This window comes from Astyanax mexicanus, chromosome 3 (genome assembly GCF_023375975.1).
Source record: "Astyanax mexicanus isolate ESR-SI-001 chromosome 3, AstMex3_surface, whole genome shotgun sequence".
NCBI classification, from domain to species: Eukaryota; Metazoa; Chordata; class Actinopteri; order Characiformes; family Acestrorhamphidae; genus Astyanax; species Astyanax mexicanus.
In genome coordinates, this window is record NC_064410.1 from 18038425 (window position 1) to 18051358 (window position 12934).

Consider the following 12934-nt stretch of genomic DNA (forward strand, 5'->3'; position numbering starts at 1 on the left):
GCAGTACGGTCCAGTTTAAAAAAAAGTTTCGCCAGGCCAAGGTCCGTACCATCATCATTTTTAACTTGTGTTATAATTCAGTATTACTGTATACTGAAGAAGCCTATAGTTCTGTCAGTGTTTTATGTCATCAACAACTGAAAGACAAAACAAATTACACATACTAGTATATTTCAACAATGTGTATTGTTTTAAATAGGCCTGTCACAATAATTACATTATCAACCTATCATAAAATAAATGAAAACACCCTGAACTTATCAAGTCTATTAATGTGAATTTGTATGTTAACTTTGTTTCAAAATGCTATGTTTATTCTATTTAATTTTATTTATATTAGATTTAGACCTGCCTGTCATGATAATTACATGAATGACAATTCATACAATATATGGAGAAATGTTTGCTGAACTTGGCCAAAATATCTTAAAAAAAAACAAAAAAAAAACAGCAGTTTTATTTTATTTTATATTATTACTGTATCAGACTTTATTATGTTGTGGGTAAAACTAATTATGGAATTTGCCAATGCTTTTTGTCCCCTGCTTTTTGAACCCTTGTGTTGAGGTAGGGTTGTTTTGGGAGCAGAGAGAGTGCGCCTGCAAGTGGAGGGAGTTTTTTTCTTGCTGAGTTCTGATCAAGTGGAGTAAAGTGGAATATTTTGCATGTTTGTCTCCATTGTTTCTCTTTAACTCCTCCAAGTAGCACTAGTACTAGTATGTTTTATAAAGGTAGTATTTACATTTCTTTTTCTGGTGCGTACCATCTGTATTAGTTTTTTTTTTTTTCGCTTTATTCTCCGACTGCAACTTCTCACCACCTCCTTCGCCTGTGTGGCTCCGCGCTCTTGCATCTGCACAGATCTGATTGGCTGAGAAGAGCGTTTAGTGATCTTACAGCACACGTGATTGGTCTGTAGGTTTACTGCGCTGTAAAGCACGTAAACCGTAAAGACAATAAACGTTCCACCGCTCTAAATGAACACGGTTAGAAATTAATTCTTCACAGTAGTTCATTGGTTTGGGTCCACATTGGACAACGTCTGGGTCCGGACCGCAGTCTGCCTATTAGTGACCTCTGCTGTAGGGCATAAAAAAACATTATATTATATGAATATTTTACTCCTTTCTCCACCATGGCTACATCTCTCTCCTTCAGAAAAAATGGACAAGGCAGCCTAAATATATTTCCTCCACAGTACAGTAAATTATACAGAAAACTTGTACAGTTCAAGTAGGACCTCAGTCATTCATAAAGTAAACAGGTATCACCCAATATACACTGCCTGGCAAAAAAAAAGTTGACACCAAAAAAAAAAAAAAAAGGTTCACACACTCTAATATTTTGTTGAATCACCTTCAGCTTTGATTGCAGCAGCAGTCACTGTGACATGGTTGCAATTAGCTTCTGCAATGTCACAAGATTTATTTCAATCCACTGTTGCATTAATTTTTCACCAAGATCTTGCAGCAGCATTTATGATGGTAGAGTCTGACCACTGCACAAAGCCTCCTCCAGCTCATCCCAAAGATTCTCAATGAGGTTAAGGTCTGGACTGGTGAACAATCCATGTGTGAAAATGATGATCCCATGCTCTCTGAATCACTCTTTCACAATTCCATCCCCAAGAATCCTGACATTATCAGCTTGGAATATGAAAAAATAAATTGATGGAATAACCTGGTCTATATTCAGTATATTCAGGTGGTCAGCTGACCTCATTCTTTAAGCACATACTGTTGCTGAACCTAGACCTGACCAACTGCAGCAGCAACACCAGATAATTTATTTAAATCCAGTTAAATGTGACTTTTTTTGTTCAGGCAGTGTATTTAATACACTATGACATAAAATACACTCTGTCTGGATCACAGAGGCGACAGTAAAACGACTGAAGTTGGGCTGAACTCTCTGTACAGCCTCTGATATTGTCAGAACTAGGTTAATAATATGATCAACTAAGGTTCCTCTGATTACATTTGAAAGTTGTTGTTTTCTTTGGCTATAAACTCCTACCAGCTCTACCCCTCCCTCTCACTCTTCCTCTATAACTCTTCCACCCACTCTGTCACTTCCTCTTTCTCTTTCTCTCTCTCTCATAGACAAGCAAAGACCATATGTGAAAAAAAAAATACAACTAGATACAATAGACCACTGAAGTCGTGCGTCATTCTGTAGTGCTCGTACGGCTTCCGTGTCTAAGCGTTTTTCCCTATGAGAAAATTGAATGGGTTTTTTAAAAACACGCCTCTGTTACATTCTGTGGTAAATAAATTTGTTCAGACCTCTGTAAGTTTTATTTTGTGTACATTTTACTCCTGAACATCACTGGATCCTCTGAATTATGAGATCGTTTAAGAGTCGTAATGAGAAAAATGCTAACTAATGCTAAGCTAATGCTACAGCGGAGTGAACTGACCTCCCGGCGCCGCTGCAGAGATCAGCAGGGGACTGTTTTCGACGCAACACCAGAGAACTCCGGCCGTAAGTTAGGAGCATTTTACACACAGCTGAGCCTAATAATGAACTAACTGCCCTAACTGAGGAGAGCTGAGAGTGATACAGCATAAAATCACTAAAACAGGTCAGTAATACTCCAGAACCATCTGTAACAGGTTTTAACATTTACCCTCTTTATTATGCAGTGAAATAAATAGGTGTTTCTGGTTCTGTGTCGCCTCAGTGAGGGCAGGTAGTTAGTTGATTAGTTAGTTGTTAGTTGATTATTTGGTTCAGGTGTTGTAATTTTTATAAACTAATGACCGTAATTAACTACTAAACCTGCAGGGAAGCGCTGCTGAACTGAGAGCCATTTTCTCTTATTATCTGTGTTTTAAAGCTGTAACACAGACTACACTGCTCAACATCACACTGCCCAACATTACTGAAAGAGTTTTCACCTGTTTAAATGCTTTAATGATCCTCTGGGAAGAAGCATAATAATCCAAAACAACCTTTCTGATGGAAGTTCACTGGTGTTGTGCAGAATCCAGTCCGGGGTCATTTCCAGCCGCTGTGCTGTGAAGTCAGTTAAGCATTAGCTTAAAGTTAGCATTTTTCTGATTACTCCCCTTAAATGATCTCGAAATTCAGAGAATCCAGTGATATTTAGGAAGTAAATGTACACAGAATAAAACGTACAGGGTTCTGAACATATTTATTTACCACAGAATGTGACAGAGGCCAGTTTTTGAAAAGCCCATTCAAATCCTGTATTGACTTAAACCGCTTAGACACGGAACCCCAAAGGATCCCCAAATATGGGCATAAACAACATCGCGCCAACTACAAAATGACGACAGGACTTCAGTGGTCTATTACACAAATATTTCTCAATATAAATAAAATCCAACTGTTCTTATGCTAATTCTTTAATTTTGCTTTCATATCTATTACATGCATTATTGAACGTTTCACTGTTAACATACAAAAATACATTTAAATAAAAGAATGGAAATAACACTGTTAAAGACTTTGCGCTAGTCAGGTTGTGGAAAAGAAGTTACAGTATATTGTTCACATTTTAGGGATTTGTCTATTTGAATGCAGATACTGCCCTCTACTGGTTTAATAACTGACTAACTGATTCTCCTCATCAGAGGACAAACACAGCCCTGATCAGGCAGTTCATAACAGTCTCTGGTATAATCTTAGAATCCTGATTATATTAATTACTGCAGTAACTTCATTACTAAATGTTAAAAATATCCTTCAGCTAAAATCTACTTTTTCTTGTTCTTTGTGAAATACTATAGGTTTGTATAGAGCTGTATGTGTACCTCTCTTATCTGCAGTAGCTAGTAAAGGTGCTGATCCTGCAAATCCTTTCTTTTTTCAGAGACCTCTAATTCAGTAAAAAGCAAGGCTTTTTTTTACACAAAAAACGACTCACATGGCATTCATTCATACTAGAGACCACAACTACAAATTTAAAATGAATGAAAAAAATGATGGAATGAGACCTTTAAAATAAAGGAAACATTGATGCCTCAAATTAAAATCATTTGATGACTCAAATTAATGAATTATGAAAAAACTTAAATTTATGCTGACTAATCTTTCTTCTATCATCACCATTTTAAGTTTATCTGTTCTAAATGTATAATTTATCAGTAATATTTTTCTTACTATATTCTATAGGTACTATATAAGTACCTAATTATAAAATTAAAGTGCAATATACAACATTAGGCCAGGTAGTTTGTCATTATATGTGAACTACTACTTAAGGTAGCCCAGGGAGTGACTACACAATGACATTGAGTTTTAGAAATGATGGACAATCAGTGTGCAAATAGATGGTTCCAGAAGCCTGTGGAAAAGAAGATGCCAATAGAAACATAGTAAACTCTGTTTTTATAAGTTGATTAATTTCAAAGATTTAATGTGAATCTGAATGTGGCTGCAAATGTTTAAATAACTCATTTAAGATTTTTAAAAATCCAAGTTGACATAAAAGAGACTTAACTCCCTGAGTTCAAGCTTCAAGTTGAAGTTGTGAGTGTACAGTGTGAGGGTTTTAGTTTATTCAGTTTATTCAGACAGTTAAAATATTTATACATTTAAATATATACTCAAACTGCTGCAGTTTACTAAAAGTTTATAGTACTGCTATATATATTAGATTTAATATATATCTAATATATATAGCATTATATTAGATATATTAGTGGGGGAGGGGGTGAAAACAGGACTGAGGGCAGCATGTTCAGTCTGGCTGGAACGGCTATTGCATGACTGGCTTTAAGCCGTTTGGCCGGCAGTTCAGGAGCGCTGTAATCAGGGTCCCGGGCCAAACCCAAACACAGGCTGCTGTCCACTATCACGAGGTTAAAGCACAGCCTGTTCCAACACTATCACAGCTTAAGAGCAGCAACCTCAGACAACAACACCCTAAATAACCGTCCAGACTCCACCTGTGACCAGAAGTGTTTTATTTGCTGGATTATTCATGGTGATTGTTTTTGCAGTATACAGTGGTATGAAAAAAAAAAAGTCCTTTATAAATAATTGGTTGTTAAAATCAGAAATTGCAGTTAAATATATCATATAGCAGACGAACACAGTGATATTTGAGAAGTGAAATTAAGTTTATAGGATTTACAGAAAGTGTGCAATAATTATTTAAACTAAATTAGGCAGTTGCATTAATTTAGGCACCCTTGTGGTTTTATTGATTTAAACAACTGTAACACTAATTATTGGAACTCAAAATTAGTTTTGTATTTTTGTAATTAGTTGTATCACAAAGTTTTAGAACGCATTCTAAGACAAAAACTTGTTACCCACAGTAAAATTTGTGAAAAAAGTAAAAGTCAGTGCAGGTACTGAGAATCTTGTTAAAGTTGAGGGTCACATGAATTCCAGTTAATATCAGCAGATTTTTTAAAACAATGTTTAAAAATCAGTGACAAAGTTCAGGTTGCGCCATTTTGTAAAGAAGAATGGTACAAAATATCTTCAACCAGAAGCCAGACTCTAACTGGAAGCTATAGGAAGCGTTTAGAGGCTGTTATCTCTGCAAAAGGAGGATCTACTAAATATTGATCTAATTTTTCTGTTCTGGTGCCAACATTTATGCTCCTGCCTACACTTTCTGTAAATCCTATAAACTTTATTTTACTTCTCACAATTTACTGTGTTCTTCTGCTATATGATATATTTAACTAAAATTGCTGATCTGAACAACCAATGATTTATAAAGGAAAATTATGAAAATGATCAGGGGTGCTTAAACTTTTAGTAGTAGTAGTAGTAATAGTAGTAGTACCCTATACGCCTTATACTACCCTATAATTCCCATAATACCCTATTGCCCTATACTATATGTACTACTTTTCTCTATACTGCTACAAATAGCTGTCCAGTCTCCATCTGTCCACACTCTAGCGGTGATTGTTATTGCTAAATAAATACTGCATACATCAAATGAATTCAATTCTTCTTCTTCTACTTATTATTTTTATTTACTTATTTATATATGTAGTTAGTTAGTTAGTTAGTAGTAGTAGTAGTAGTAGTAATAGCAGTAATAGTACTGGTAAATGTCCAGACTGTGTGTGAGTGGTCAGTGGAGGTCATTGTCATGTTCTGTGTGGTCAAAAACAGAGACAGGTGGAGGCTCAGTGTGGCCACGATGAATGTGTCCACATAATCCAATTACGAGCAGGCAAAGGGTCAGCGTGTGCAGTGTGTGTGTGTACGTGCACATGTGTGTGTGTGTAACAGAATGTGTGGCCTCTCATGTTTAACCTCTCTAGTTTAAAAAAAACTGTTGAAGCTACTAAGAACTTTAGAAACTTGTCAACACTATGATGTGATCATCAGTTATCACATAATGAATCCCATGACCCTCAACTAACGGTCTGTATGTGGATCTACATTTGTATTCTAAATATTATCAACACTTACACATTGGTCTTATACTAATTTATGAACAATAGATAATAAAGAATTCACCCTGTATACATTGTGAATTCCTTATTATTTATTGTTCCTAAATTAGTATGAGACCATTGTGTAAGTCTGAATTATTCATAATCATAGATATTAAATAACTCCTAATGATTATAAATAATCCAGAGTGCCTACATAATAGTTTATAGTAAATGCTAAAAAATACATAAGGAATTTTAAATAATTTAAAGTGGATAATAAATAAATTATCATATAAATCATTCATAAATAAACTCATACCAGCACAACACACACCACCATCTCACACACCACCACCATGCTCATCAGTGTTACTGCACTGCTGACAAAAATGACCCACCACCCAAATTAAAATAACTATGTGGTGGTCTTTCCTGTGGGGTCCTGAGCATTGAAGAACAGGGTGAAAGGAGGAAAATAATATATGCAGAGAAACAGATAGAGATAAATGCTAAAGAATAATTATTGTAAAACTACAATAATAATAAAGTGGCTGGTTAATGTAAAAATCATAATGGAAGTAATTCCACACGTCTACACTTGAATCATAAACCTCCTGAAGAATAAAACTGACCTTAAACTGATGTGACAGACTGGCTCAGTCTCAAACTCCTTTACTGCAGTTATTACTTTCCAAGCTGAACTTTTTTTGCACCAGGAGTGGCATAAAGTTATCCAAAAGCAGTGTGTAAGACTGGTGGAGGAGAACATGCCAAGATGCATGAAAACTGTGATTAAAAACCAGGGTTATTCCACCAAATATTGACATTAACTTTTTCTTTGCATTATTTGAGGTCTGAAAGCTCTGCATTTGTTTTGTTATTTCAGCCATTTCTAATTTTCTGCAAATAAATGCTCAGAAACTGAAGTGGTCTCTTCATTTTTTCCAGAGCTTTATTTATCCAGACTCCCTCTGTAATCTGATTTCCTTCTACCCCGTACATTTACTATCCTAATCTATTCTATAAACTACTCTATATTCTCTATATACTGCCATATACTACCCAATACTCTTTATATACTACACTGTACTCCCTATACTCCCTTCTATTTCTGATACTACCCTATATTTTTTACCCTATAGTAGCCAGTAATTTCTATCTAGTCTATACTACAGTCTATAGTACTCAATACTCCATGTATTACCATGTACTACCCTAGACTCTCGACACGATACTCCCTATAGTGGCCTGTACTCCCTTTACTAGTCTTTACTACAGTATGTCACTCTATACTTCATGCCCATTACTGCAGTATTCTCTCTATACTACCATATACTTTCTGTACAGCCGCATAGTTCACATACTTCATGTAATCTCTAAACTAGCCTGTCCTAAACAACACTACCCTATACTATCCAATACCTAATGCTAGAATATACTTCTTACACTCCAAATTCTGCTGTATACACCACATACAATCCTATAAAATGTGTACTACTTATACTCTCTATACAATCATATACAACACTATGCTTCCTACCTGCGGGGTCTATGTTTCAGCACTGTTTCACCTCTCTTAACCATGGTAGTCTAATTTTGCTGTAAATGGAAACTAATTTTGTTCTACCTAAATTGTATAACTGCACATTGAATTTGTAAAATGATTACGTTGTCTGATATATTAGCAGTTTGTGACTTTTCTGGCCTTTACATCAGCTCATCATAAGCCCTCTCTGCCCGCATTATTGGAGTCAATGATTCCAGTTAAATGGTGAGTCATATTTAAGTAATCCTCAGTGTCATTCCTGTGATGTCACAGGTCCTCTGCTGACTGCGGTTCAGTAAATCCTCTTTGATGGCCTGTAATGACTTGTTTACTGGCCTGTTTGTAATTGGTCTTAATATGTTTTATGATATGTGCATTTGATCATGCATCTTGTGGATAATTTATATTGATACACACAACAATTCACCTCTTCTGTATCAACCAGCCTCTAAGCTGAGATATCCAGACATTGTAATGATGGACCACACTCTCTAAAGGTCACATTTCTGGCAGTTAAGTCTCTCTGCACTAATTATTGATGACATTGACTTCTTTTAAACTGTGACTTATAATCACCTTATTAATCAATCAGTCAAATTAATAATCACCTGCCCTGGACCTGTGATGTCATGAGACCTCTACTCGGTGCAGTATAATCGCAGCTCTTTGGCAGCCAGTAATGAGCTAAGAGCATTATCCTCTTTGGCCCGGCACCCTGTCCACGCACCGTCTATCTATTTTCAGTCTCATTGACGCAGACTGGTGCTGGCCACAAACGGATTTGGCGCGTCATGGGGATACACCTGCACTCCACTTATAAAAGGAAGCACCGCCAGTGTCTCCATGATTCATTCCACCACTTGAGGAGCAAGTAGACACTTGGTCTCCAACATCACTTGGCTAAGCTAAATCGGGTCTACCCAACATCCAGCAGGACATGGAACCAATCGCGCCAAGCGTTACCCTCCAGGATGCTCAGTTTGCCCGCAGGCAGCTGAGGGTCAGCCCGCGGGGAGCTTCCTCACACTTCGTGGGAAGCACTATAGTCATACTTTCCTCATACGCTGTGGCCACCATGGCCATGAACTGCGGCAAGAAGATGCAAGAAATGAAGTCAAAACCAAACGAGAACTGAAGGCCAATGCGAAGACCAAAGTGCCTTCCTACTTCCTATTTATTACCTGAAAGTCTCCAGATGATTGTCCAACATTTCTTCTGAAATCAGGGATCTTCAAAGGGAGCCGGTCTTCCTTCACTGCAGAAACAGCTGCCACTCTTCTGGGATTTGATTCCCTTCAGCTGCAGGAATATTTATGATGTCAGATGCTGATGTTGGATGATTATTTCTGAATTATCAACAATCTCCAACTCATATTCCTAAAGATGATCAGTGGAGCTTCAGCTCTTCATAATGGTTTCAAAAGATCTTCATTTCTCTAGATCATCCCACATGTGCTCAGTGAGACCTTAACTCATCCTGGAGGTCTTCAAAGAATCTTCATCACTCCAGCTCATTCCAAAGGTCTTTAAAGGGGTGACATTGCTCCAACTCATCCAAAAGGTCTCCAATGAAACTTCAAGTCATCACTCCTAATCATCCTGTAGAAAATCAGTGGAACTTTAACTCATCCCAGAGGTCTTTAAAGGAGCTTCATCACAACAACTTATCTCTAATGTGTGACTGCTCGAGAGTGTCTGATTCTACTGCCAAAAAAATTATTTCTCAAATCCACTATCTAGAAGGTGCATATTGGCGAATGGAAAGAACATCAGTAAAACCAGCTTAAGGTGACAGAAACGTCTGATTATCATCTGGGTTGCTGTCTGGAACTGTTTCAGAGGCAGATTGTATGGATTGTACAGTGTTTTCTTATTTTTTTATGTTGTTATTAACAGTCTTCAGTTTTCTTTTGAAAAATATGTATTCGTATGGCAGAGAATTTCAGTTCAGTAGTATGAGGAATAACTTTTTTACCTTCTGTAAAGCTTTGTTAACTTTTATAAGTAATAATTTTCAAATGTTTGTGTGGAAACTTCAAATACGCTGTGTACTGTATGATTACTGTATGATTGTATGATTACTTTGTTCATCTCAGTGTAAAATACAGTATATGTTTGAAGGAGTAGATGAGTGGTTTTACCTTTTCTGTCAGCAGCGTTAGAGTTGACCACAGCTGATTTTGTTGTGTGCTGTAAACCAATGCAGCAATGTAACAAAGCTAACACGTCTTGATTTGAATGAACACATATTTTTACACTTTAATACAGATGCAATAAAATGTCTCAGAACTTGTATTGTTGTTTGTGTTTATTATATAATGTCTGATGAAATGGAGCATTGGGAAATCAATAGTTTTAGTCTTTTGGGTAAAAACATGTAAAATGATTGACAGCGGACCTGACCCAAGCTGCCACTGGTAATAAAATACTCTTGTTCTCCTGCGAGAGTCTGAAATGTCATCATTGTGCAGAACACACCTTTATTAGATTGAATGCCAGTCAGAAGCACTGTGACATTTGAAAATACAGCTCTGTCCATCTACACAGTCCAGCTGTAAACAACAGCAAGGCTAAGACAATGACCAAACACACACACACACAAACACACACACACCATGCATATCTTTATAAACGAACATGGGGTCATATATATAGTGTGTATACAAGATCCAACAAATGTGAGTATCATATATTCACACTATGGGCACAATTTGGACGTGTTTACGTGTATTCATGGTGTTGCAGCTATTTAGAAATGAATGGCTGTGGAAAAGCTTAGATTATGATGTCATGGCTTTGGAAGCCTTTGATGGGTTAACTGACAACATTTGAGTTACACATACATTTCCTTGTGTGATATCATGAAAAAATCAAGAGAAATCAGATAAGATATCAAGATGAGAATTGTAGACCTCTGGAAGTCTGGTTAATCCTTGGGTACCATTTCCATATGCCTAAAGGTGTCTTGTTCATCTGTACAAACAATTATATACTAAAGAATAAAAATCACAGGAATGTCCAGCCATCGTATTGCTCAGGAAGGAAACAGATGTTTGTGTGAAATGTGTACCAACCCCAGAAAGGCTTGTGAAGATGCAGCTGTAGCTGGTAAGACAGTGTGAAATGAGGAGAAAGGATTACATAAACACAAAAAAAGCCAGATTACAATCTGCAAAATAATACAGTGACAAATAGCCTTATTATGAAGATGATGTCCTGGTCTGAGGAAGCTAAAATTGAACAGGCTGGGTGTTAGGGGTGTTTTGCTGCAAATGAGAAAAGAATATTATCCAGAACATTAGCCAGGTTAGCAGCATAGCCAGCCCCAGTTAGCATCATTAACCAGTTCCGGTTAGCAGCACTACCCAGCCATGGTTAGCAGCATAGCCAGCCCCGGTTAGCAGCACTACCCAGCCCCGGTTAGCAGCATAGCCAGCCCTTGTTAGCTGTGAAAGCCGGTTAGCAGCATAGCTGGCCGCGGTTAGCAGAGACAATATGCTTGTGTGGTTTATTTTGTGTATTTTGGTGCGTTTAGATTTAGGCTTGTGAAGAAAACACTCTAAATGAAATGAGTAAATAAACTCATCAACTGATCCGGACCATAGAAACCAACTACAGGTGTGTTTTATACTCAGCAAATTAAATTCTAATTCAAAAATTCTTACAAACAAGCTGAGATGTTTACAATAAAGTAAAAAAGGTTAATCTATACAATTTATCATGTATTCTTTATTCCAGCTCCCCTTGGTTTTTTATCTCCCCTCAAAGGTAAAAACTAGTATTTTAACTGACACCACATATATAAATATAACTGCATTTTACATTTCTTACATTCATTATTTTATTTACATATAAATATCTACTATAAAAACTTGCGTCTTATGAAGAACAAGTGCGAATACTTGCAGTTAATCACAGAATATTGTTGTGATTAATCTGATTAAAAAAGTTTATCGATTGTCACCAATAATATATATATTTTCTGCTTTTTATTTTCTGATTTTTTGCTAGGTTAAATGATTTAGATATTGTTTTTTTTTCCTTATTGGAATGTATATTATATTACATCGAAACCTAATAAATAAATCTGGGGAAAATAGTCCCAATACTCCCAAATGAACCGTTCAGTATTTCAGCATTCAGTGCAGTGAGAAGACGTGCACTGCCACACTCTGCCACCAGGTGTCGCGCTGATTCTTACAGCAAGAGCATCTATATAACCTGGTAAATTCCCAGGCCAGTGAACAGAGCCAGTAAGAGACAGTGATTTTTACTTTCTGGACCAGCATTTCCATTTCTGTCCCTAACATGTGGTTCATGTATGAAAATGAAACAGAAAGTGTTGTAATAAAGTGTTTGTTGTTGTGAAACATTTATTTACATCTGTCCATTCTCTTATCTCCAGCAGTCAAAAAAAAAAAAAATGTTGGTGCTGAACTGATTTTAGCTTAGTGTAGCAAAAGCAGAACAGAATTTTCCATACATACCTCATCACAGCTATTCTGCACCTACTTCACATCTCCCCACTTCCACATTACATCTAGATTCAGGCCTCTCCATACCTAATATATATATATATATATATATATATAACTGTACATTCAACATTGTATATATTCTATTATAGTTTATGTATTATATATTTGTGTTCTGTATACTTAGTTTTTTTAATCACCCGTATACCTTTACTTGTATGATGTGAATACACCTGATTTTAAGTTAATTACAGATTTGCCCATTTGTCATTCTTTCAAACCTTAGTATCATACAAAGATAACCTGCATAAAAATAACTAACTTAGCTGTGTAGAATCACTTGTAGGAAATCACTTACATAGAACCTGTCTGACTTAATAAAGCAGCTAAAAGGTCTCAAAACAACACATTATTCTCTGATCTGAAGAAATTCAAAAAAATATTGGAAATCATCTATCAGTGTGTAAAAGGTTAAAAAAAGTCATTTCTACTCATAGCGGACTTATAGCGGACCACAGTAAGAGCTATTATTCACA

The 12934-nt window shown here is 36.4% G+C and overlaps 1 long non-coding RNA gene across 1 annotated transcript; it reads left to right on the top strand.

Annotated features, from left to right (window-relative positions):
* Positions 1 to 8615: 8615 nt before the first annotated feature.
* Positions 8616 to 10216, top strand: LOC125799439 (uncharacterized). The gene is made up of 2 exons (XR_007438400.1): positions 8616 to 9406; positions 9446 to 10216. It is a non-coding gene; the product is annotated as an uncharacterized LOC125799439 (long non-coding RNA).
* Positions 10217 to 12934: the final 2718 nt, after the last annotated feature.